The sequence below is a fragment of the Pinus tabuliformis genome, chromosome 9 (assembly GCF_031772625.1).
Source record: "Pinus tabuliformis cultivar Carrire ecotype Pingquan chromosome 9, CPIR1, whole genome shotgun sequence".
In the NCBI taxonomy this organism is placed as follows: Eukaryota; Viridiplantae; Streptophyta; class Pinopsida; order Pinales; family Pinaceae; genus Pinus; species Pinus tabuliformis.
Genome location: NC_142307.1, coordinates 989,584,003 through 989,593,499, shown reverse-complemented (window position 1 = coordinate 989,593,499; position 9,497 = coordinate 989,584,003). Strand labels below are relative to the sequence as shown.

At 39.8% G+C, this 9,497-nt stretch overlaps 1 pseudogene; it reads right to left on the bottom strand.

Annotated features, from left to right (window-relative positions):
- Nucleotides 1–1,527: 1,527 nt before the first annotated feature.
- LOC149152049 (cysteine-rich receptor-like protein kinase 43 pseudogene) lies at nucleotides 1,528–8,296 on the bottom strand (annotated as a pseudogene).
- Nucleotides 8,297–9,497: the final 1,201 nt, after the last annotated feature.

Here is a 9,497-nt window from a genome sequence, read left to right as displayed (position 1 = left end):
CACTGATGCAATATTGAAACGATTAATTCCAGTTTTTCCAATTTTCTCAGGTAAAAATTTTAAGCTTTGAGCAAATAAAATGGAAGGATTGCTTGGTTCAGTAGATTTATGGAAATTTGTCCAAGAAGCTTCTATAAATTTTGATGATAAGCGTAGAAATGCAGTAGCATTGTTTCTCATCATATCAGCTTTAGATGAAAATATTTTGTCTAATATTTTGTATGAATTTGGTGAAATACGTGATGCAAAAATATTTTGGGATATTCTTGAAATGAAATACAGTATGGAGGGTAGTGAGAAAGCTGAAGTTGATGAAGGAGTTGTTGCTAAAAGTGATTGTGTTGAAAGCATCATAGCTGGGATTAAGGCTGAAAGTATGTCTTTAGCTGACAATAGAGTAGTATGTGATATTAAGGAAACACCCTATGATGCAAAAATTTATGAAGTCAAATTTGATGACAATTATGTATCCCATGATGAGTGGTTAAATATGATGCATGAAAAGCATCGTATTGATGAGTTGCTGTTTGGTGAGAAGAGTTGCCTACCTCCATACACAAATCAAATGCAGGACAACATGTTTGCAGCAATAGCATTGGCGAAAGAGGTTGAAGACATGAATCAACCAACTATGTCAGCAAAGAAAAATGATGGAAGCAAAGCTCTTTCCAAAGAGCACGATGACAAAAATCAATATGGTTATGTTTATGAATCTAACATTGTTTTGAGTGTGCAGATATTGATAATCAGGAAGAAGCAACAAAACTTGAAGAAATTGCAAGCATTAAGGACAAGTATAAGTCTCAAGAACGTGAAGCAATGTTGAATACAAGGAATTTTAACCTGCAATCAATAAAGGAGAAGCCCAATCACTATCTTATGACAAGAAAGGTGAAAATGAAACGGTACCAACAAAGGAAAAGGAACAAGCATGGACCCTTTAATAAGAAGTCAAAAATGAAATGTTTTGTTGTAAGCCTAGCTGAGACTTAGACCAGCAGGCATGTCTATTAGGAGTATGTTTACAATGTCTTATATATTGTATAGTTGTTATATGGTTGGATTTAAGGGGGAGTGTTGGAAAACATTGATAAATCCAACCACCAACATTAATGCAGAACCTAGCGTCTTCTAGAGAAGTCAGCGTCTTCTGGAGAAGTCAGCGGAAGTTTGAAGAGCTGGATAGCTTCCTAGAGAAGCCACCGCCTCACCAACTCTAGAAACTTCCTCTTTGTGTATAAAAATCAGTTCAGTGATTAAATGAAGATAAGTTACGAAGTTGCAAGTTTTAAGTGTTTCATGTTTCTGTGTTATGTGTCTGAGTCCCTGATCTCTCTGTTATGGTATCAGAGCGATATCTAATTTCTGCATGCCTTCATAATCCAAACAGGTATTCATTTTGATAAAACATAATATATGCGATGGAGATCCATAAGATTAGCCTTAATATAGTTGTATGCTGAAAGCAATAAGGAAGCCATGTCAAAATGGTTTCACAGTGAAAAACCCCTAAACTTATATTTCCTCTCAACGACTTATAGAGACAGGGACTAGATAGCCTAGATATGCTCTGTAGGAGATAGAAGTAAAACGGTATCTCACCCATCCTAACAGCATCTGCATTTTGGACGGCAAAGTATAATCCGTGTTCTTTCTTCCTGTGACAAGTTCCAAAAGAACGCCAAATCTATAGACATCAGCTTTTACAGATAATTGCCCCTGCAGAGCATACTCTGGTGCCATATACCCGCTGCATATCCAAATTACACTGTCAAATACTATGTACGGAGGGGAAATAAGGAATCGAGGAATGATATGTTGAAAGTTAAATGAAAACTAATTCTTTGACCTAAATCCGAGAAAATAAAAGCTTAAACAACATCGTAAATTTCCCAAAGCAAAGATGGCATATAAATTGCAATTATAATAGTGTCATTCTATCGAATCAGTATAACGATAAAGTAACAGTGTTGGAGATACTACACATCTAGGACCTTCATCACTCGCACATGCGGACAATTAGTTAGAGCATGGGATTACATGCAAGATCCTTTTTCCATGATTTACTTCCTAATTTTCTCCTCCTTTCACTTTGCAACTGGCTAGTTCTTTTGCATGATTTACTCCCTGATTTGCTTCTCCTTTCACTCCGCAACTGGCTAGTTCTCTCTGAAACTTGCTATAGGTGTTGAGTCCTCTCATTGATCACCACTATGCTGCATTACCTTGGGATCTTCAAGCAGTAATGTTATATCATAAGCATTGTAACCCATTTTCTGAATCAATCATTCTTTTTGTTCTTTCGATTCTTTTAGTGTTTTTTCTCTGCAAAGCTGTGTGTTCAACCTTTACTAGCTAGATTCATCTATGTAGGTCTTCTAACACATTTACATGGTATTAGAGCCCACAGATTGCTAGATAAAAGGCACACTAGTACTTTATTTTGCAGGCATTACAGCTTGGAGATCGAAGATCGACAGAAAAATGGAGTTTCCCAAAGCATTGATCCTAACACCGTACAACTATCACGAATGGAAGGACAAAATGGCTCGATACCTTCGTCAGAAAGGCTTGTACAGGATTACCATGGCTATAGAAGTGGAACCCACTTCAGCCATAGAGAAATCCAAGTACCTCAACTGCATGGATGAGGCCCACAAATCCATATGCATGTGCATCTCCCGAGAGTTGCAGTTTCATCTATCTCCCTGCAATACTCCCAATGAGATTTAGAAAAAGGTTGAAGAGCTCTACGAGAAACAGGATGAGATGAAAGGACATCTGCTCGAAGTGGAGCTGCTCTCATTGGATCCACAGAACTATGACATAATTCAAGACTTCTTCACCAAATATAATGATCTATCGTTGCAACTCAAGGGTTGTGGAATTGACAAATCCAAGGAGGCGAGTCACCAAGTTCTCTCTATTATGTGAAAGCTCGAACCAGAATACTCTGTATTTGTGTCTACATTTCATTCAGTAAGGCTCGAAACAGGGAAATCCTACACTATGCCTTCTCTCAAAGAGTTCATGGAGTCCCTCACTTTTGAGCAAGATAAACTCATTGGCATGGGGAAAATCAAACCTCCAAAAGCACATGCACTTGCTATGCATGATAGTAGCCACAATAAAAATCACATATCTGATTCAAATCAGAAAAATCAGCAGCAAAAAGACAAGGGAAAAGCACATTCCCATCCAAACAAGGAAGGGTACACCAAGCCCTTCAATGACTCCTTTGGCTCCAGAAATGAGAAAGGGACAAAAGGAGACAAATGCACCTACTGTCACTGAGGATTCCATCCAGAATCCTCTTGCATGAAGAAAAAAATTGACCAAATAGCAGAAATCTTTCAGAAGCATAACCTTGGGGACCACATCCCTCAGGGCGCCAAGAAGAAAACTAAGGATCCGCCACATAGGAAAGGTAAAAATTTTCATGCTTTAGTTGCAATTAACTTTTCCCCTAATGCATGGATTATAGATTCTGGTGCATCACATCATATGGCTACTGCAAAGGAAGTCTATTCCTCTTTGGATGCATGCAAAGGACCTCCCATCCTCATGGGAGATGACTCACCTATTGAGGTCACCGGAAAAGGTAGAGTGGAACTTTTACACAGAAACTTTGAAGATGTGCTTCATGTTCCAAAAATTTTGGTAGACCTGCTTTCATTTTATCAGATCACTCATTCCAGCACCAGAAAGAGAATGGAATTCACTCCAGATGTAGTGAACATATATGACCTACATAGCAGCTCCAAAATTGAAACTGGTGAGGTAAACAATGGAGCTAGACTCTATACATTTTCTAAATTTATTGAATCTGAATCCTCCTTATTGCTTACACATGTTGATGATAGTAGTAGGCTTTGGCACGAGAGGCTTGGTCACTTAAATTACAAGTATATGCAGCAGCAAAGCAAGCATGAGATGGTGGAAGGCTTGCCAAATATTAGTTTCTCCAAAGGAGTTTGTGAAGGGTGTGTCCTTGGCAAATATCCTAGAGAAAAATTTGAAACCGGAAAGACTCTCAGAGCATCCTCTCCTCTAGATCTGATACATAGTGATCTCATGGGGCCTTTTCCTCATCCTTCCATCAACAAACTAAGGTATGTTCTTACATTTATTGATGATTTCTCACGGTATACTTGGGTGTATCTTCTGAGGGCCAAATCTGAAGTTTTTGCGCACTTTGAATATTTCAAAGCACTAGTTGAGACACAGTCAAAGAGAAATATCAAAGCCCTCCATACAAACAATAGGGGGGAAATGTTAACACAACACTTCAGAACCTTTGCCTTGAGTCCAACATACAGTTGCAACACACAGTTCCATACACTTCGCAGCAGAATAGAGTCACTGAGAGAGGGAACCGATCTCTCAAAGAGATGGTTTCCTGCATGTTGCATGCTAAGTCACTACCTCATAAGCTATGGTCTGAAGCACTTAATTATGCTAACTACATCCATAATAGATCTCCTCATAGGTTTGTCAAGGATTGAACCCCCTTTGAGGCTTGGAGCAGCACTAAACCGAAGGTCACCCACTTCCATGTTTTCAGCTCCCGAACATGGGCCAGGATCCCCTCTGAAAAGAGGAAAGCTCTTGATCCACAGAGCATTGACTGCATCTTTGTTGGATACCCTGATGGTGTGAAGGGATTCCGACTCTTGATTTCCTCTACAAACAAGGTCATCATTGCGAAGTGTCAAATTTGAGGAAAGTCTCTTGCATGCACCTTAATTGCTGCATGCAGAAACCTTTTATCTATCTCATGTCCGAGATGATGACTCAGTACACTCAGATGCAGACACATAGCATGTAGATGCAGACACATAGCATGCAGATGCAGAGACATAGTCTTCATATACAAATCTAGTGCATGCATATGATGATACACATCCAAGCCCAGATCGGGCTTCCAGCAGTGAATCAACTTTCCATGTCATAAATCAGAGAACAAGGAGCTTAAGTGAGATATATGCACAAGACTACCAAGCTACTAGAAATGGTCTTGTGGGGGATAATTCTGATCCACGGAGGACTAGCTCAAAGTTTATTGAGCCTCCTCTTGCCCTCACTGACACTGAACCAACGCCATCTTGGCATTGTCATTTGGTTCAGTCTTCTATCTGTACTCTTATGTGGAGGCTGCTGGGCATCCCTCTTGGGATTCTGCCATGGAGGAGGAGTATAACTCCCTCCTTGAACCAAACCTGGGATATGGTCCCCCTTCCTTCAAAAAGGAAACTTGTCCGATGCAAATGGGTCTACAAGACCAAAAGTGCTGGAGATGGGCAAATCACTAGACAAAAACCCAGGCTAGTAGCAAAAGGCTTCCAGCAAGTGCATGGCATTGATTATGACGAGACCTTTGCTCTAGTAGCAAAGATGGATTCCATACACCTTGCACTTGCCATTGCGGCTGCCCAGGGGTGGGAAGTACATCAGATGGATGTGAAGAATGTCTTTCTTCACGGAGACCTATCTGAGGAGATCTATAAGGAGCAGCCACATGGTTTCATTCAGGATTCATCTTTGGTCTACAGACTGAAGAAATCTCTATACGGCCTTAAGCAGGCCCCGAGAGCTTGGTATGCGAAAATGGATTCTTTTCTCTTATCACAAAACATCGAAAGATGTAAGTCTGATCTGAATGTTTACATGCTCATGACACATGATTCTCTTCTTATCTTAGTTTTGTATGTGGATGATCTCCTGATCACCGACAGCTCGGCTTCAGCCATTGTTGCAATCAAGAGGGCCTTGCATGATAGGTTCTTGATGACGGACATGGGTCCATTACACTTTTTTCTTGGTCTTGAGATTAGCCAGGATGCCACAGGCATCAAACTCTCTCAGGCTAAGTATGCACGGGATTTCCTCGAGAGATTTCACATGATTGACTGTAAGCCAGTATTGACTCCTTTTCTGTCTAGGGTCTGCCTTGAGGAGGGAGGTGACACTCCATTAGTTGATAGTACTCTCTATCGACAGCTAGTGGGGAGCTTATTCTACCTCACCTCTAGACCAGATCTATCATATGCAGTAGGGGTAGTTTCCAGATACATGCAAGAGCCGCATGAGCTACATTGGAATGCTGCCAAGCGCATCCTTCGATATGTACAGGGCACCATCACCTTCAGGATTCACTATGCAGTAGGAACTGCGTTGAATCTCCTTGGCTTCACAGATTATGATTGGGCGGGTGACAACATTTATCACAAGTCCACCTCCAGATATTGACTTAGTCTAGGGTCTGGTCCTATCTGTTGGTCGAGCAAGAAGCAGGCTACTATTGCTCTCTCTTCAACTGAGGCCGAGTACAGAGGAGTAGTCAACATCATCATTTAGTTTCTGTGGCTACAACAGTTCCTCACTGAGTTGGGCGTCTAGTTCCACTAGCCCATTATCATTTGGTGTGACAACTAGAGCACTCTCAAATTTTGCAGGGATCCAGTACAGCGACAATGGACAAAGCACATAGAGATCCATATGCACTACATCAGAGACTTAGTGCATGATCGGTTCATTGATTTGCAGTTCTATCCTTCAGCAGAACAGAGTGCAGACATCTGCAGCAAGACATTCACTGAGCAGAAGTTTCACTCTCTTCACGATCGTCTTGTAGTGAAGGACACAGTTGCTTAGCAACTATCTTTTCTTCCTCTTTCCTTTTGATTACATTGTATTTTGAGGGGGGGGAGGGGGTTTCCCATGAGGTTTCCCTCTTTCCTCAATTTTAGTACAAGTTGCGCTGTATTTTGGGTGACCTTTGGCCTTAGTTGCCAAGGCCCAATTTATAGTTTTCTCCATAGTGGTGTTCAGGGTGGAGATATTACACACCTAGGACCTTCATTACTGGTACATGCGGACACTTAGTTAGAGCATGGGACTACATGCAAGATCCTTTCTACATGATTTACTCCCTGATTTGCTCCTCCTTTCACTCTGCAACTGGTTAGTTCTTCTGCATGATTTACTCCCTGATTTGCTCTTTTCACTCCGCAACTGGCTAGTTCTTTCCAGAACTTGCTGTAGGTGTTGAGTCCTCTCATTGATCACCACTATAGTGCATTACCTTGGGATCTTCACCCAGTAATGCTATATCATGAGCATTGTAACCTATTTTCTGAATCAATCATTCTTTTTGTTCTTTCGATTCTTTTAGTGTTTTTGCACTGTAACGTTGTGTGTTCAACCTTTACTAGCTAAATTCACTTGCGCAGGTTTTCTAACACCTTTACAAAAAGATGGTGATTGGAGCTATGATTTTATGGTTATAATTTTATAAATACATGAGACAGTATATACCATTCATTAGATTTAAACTTGTAGAAAATCTAACTAATGGCATATACTATGTGGTGCATTATAGCTCTTTCTAACTGGTACAATATATTAGACTATATTATGCGACTGGATTATATTTAATACGCTAATATACCTATAGCTCCAAAAATATTTCTCCGCTTAAAAAATATAATTGGTGAGAGTGATGATTGTCTTGGAGTCTTACTAAGTTCCAGCAACTCTTGTACTGACGTAAGTCTCATCCTCCGAAAATATTTTTGCTAATCCGAAATCTGCAATCTTGGGATTCAGTTTTGCGTCCAACAATATATTGCTTGCTTTAATATCGCGATGAATAATCCGCAATTGAGAATCCTGGTGAAGATGGAGAACCCCACGAGCTACTCACACTGCTATGTTGTAACGCTTTTTCCAATCAAGCTAGGTGAGTTTGTTTGGATCTATGTGCATGCATCCACATTACTATTGAATTATAGTGATGTGACAGTAATATTTTTTAATCTACATATAACATAACGAATGGGAATAGCTCACCGAATAAGATTTTATCAAGGCTATTATTTGGTAAGTATTCATAAACAAGCAACCTGTCTGATCCCTCTACACAACAGCCCAGAAGGTTCACAAGATTCCGATGTTGAATTTTTGCCACAAGTTTAACTTCATTCAGAAATTCTTGCTTTCCTTGCAGAGATTTTAAGGACAACTTCTTCACAGCTATTTCCTTTCCATCAGGTGCTGTTCCCTGGGCAATTCAATTCAGAAAAAATATGCGTGTGAAGATTTTGTAAAATATTGAAGATGAATTGTTCTCTTACCACATATTTGCTTTCAAGCCAGAAATCTGCATCTATTTAAGAGTCTATAAACCGATAGAAATTTCCTAGGACTATTTTACCTTGTATACAGGAGCAAATCCTCCCTCTACAAGTTGGTTATCATCGTGAAAGTCATCTGTAGTAGCTCGCAATGTTTCCATGGTAAATACTATTTGACGATCTTCATCGATCAGTGTGTCTTCCTCGTCTTGCGGATGATCTATTTATTAAAGGTGTGGAGAGAAGAATACAAGATTGCAAGTAGATGATGACAGCTGAAATTGAGATGAAGGATCTAGGACTCATGCAGTATTACCTAGGTTTATAAGTATGGAAAAATCTTGGGGAGATATATTTGGGGCAAGGAAAGTATATCATCAAATTTTTGCAAAAAATCCAAATTGGGATGATGGATTCCAAGCCCATGACTACTCCTATGATCACCAATCTTAACACGCTGAGGAGCTTTGACTCAAGTCTCATGGATCCTACCTCCTATTGTTAATTGGTAGGTTCTCTGATGTATTTATTAAATACTAGACAAGATATATGGTTTTCTATGAACATCCTTAGTCAGTTTCAGTTGGAGCCTTGTCATGATCACTCGATAGCTTCCAAGCATATATTGAGATACCTTCATGCTACGATACATCAATACCTAAAGTACAGTAGCAAGGAAATCAAGTTAATTAGCTTCACATATTCACATTGGGATGGAAATGAGACCGATGGAAGAATCACTATTGGTGGACGCCTTAGTTTGGGATTTGCCATGATCTCATGGATGAGTAGAAAGAAAGATCCCATTTCTTTGAGTAGTGCTGAAGCTGAGTACGTGGATGCATGTCAAGTAGGAAAGGAGGTTGTATGGTTGAGGAAGTTTCTAATAGATTTGTTCGAGAATCCTCTAGATCCTACTGTGATTAATTGTGATAATCAAAGTTGTATCAAGATTTCTGGAGATATCTTGTTTCATGCTACGATGAAGCATATCAACAATAAGTTCAACTATATTAGGAACCTGGTCGAGGATGGGATCGTGAAGCTATAGTATGTCCCGACAGATGATCAGGTAGATGATATACTAAAAAATTCTCTTCCTAATAATAAGTTTGAATATCTTAGAAGCATGCTTGGTTTGGTTGATATTTCTAATTTTGTTAATGTTGATAAAAGTTTGGAAGAGATTTATTGAGGCGTTGTGTGTGAAACACATTTCTTAGGAGGACATATGGTCAGAACTATGTGTTGATGTCTAGTTCGCAAAGTAGGGAGGGTGGTGTTGGTCATGTAGCTTTCACCTCGGATACACACCTAGATCTGGCTGATGGTTAGAAAGTAAGCCTAATGGTACCTAGAGAG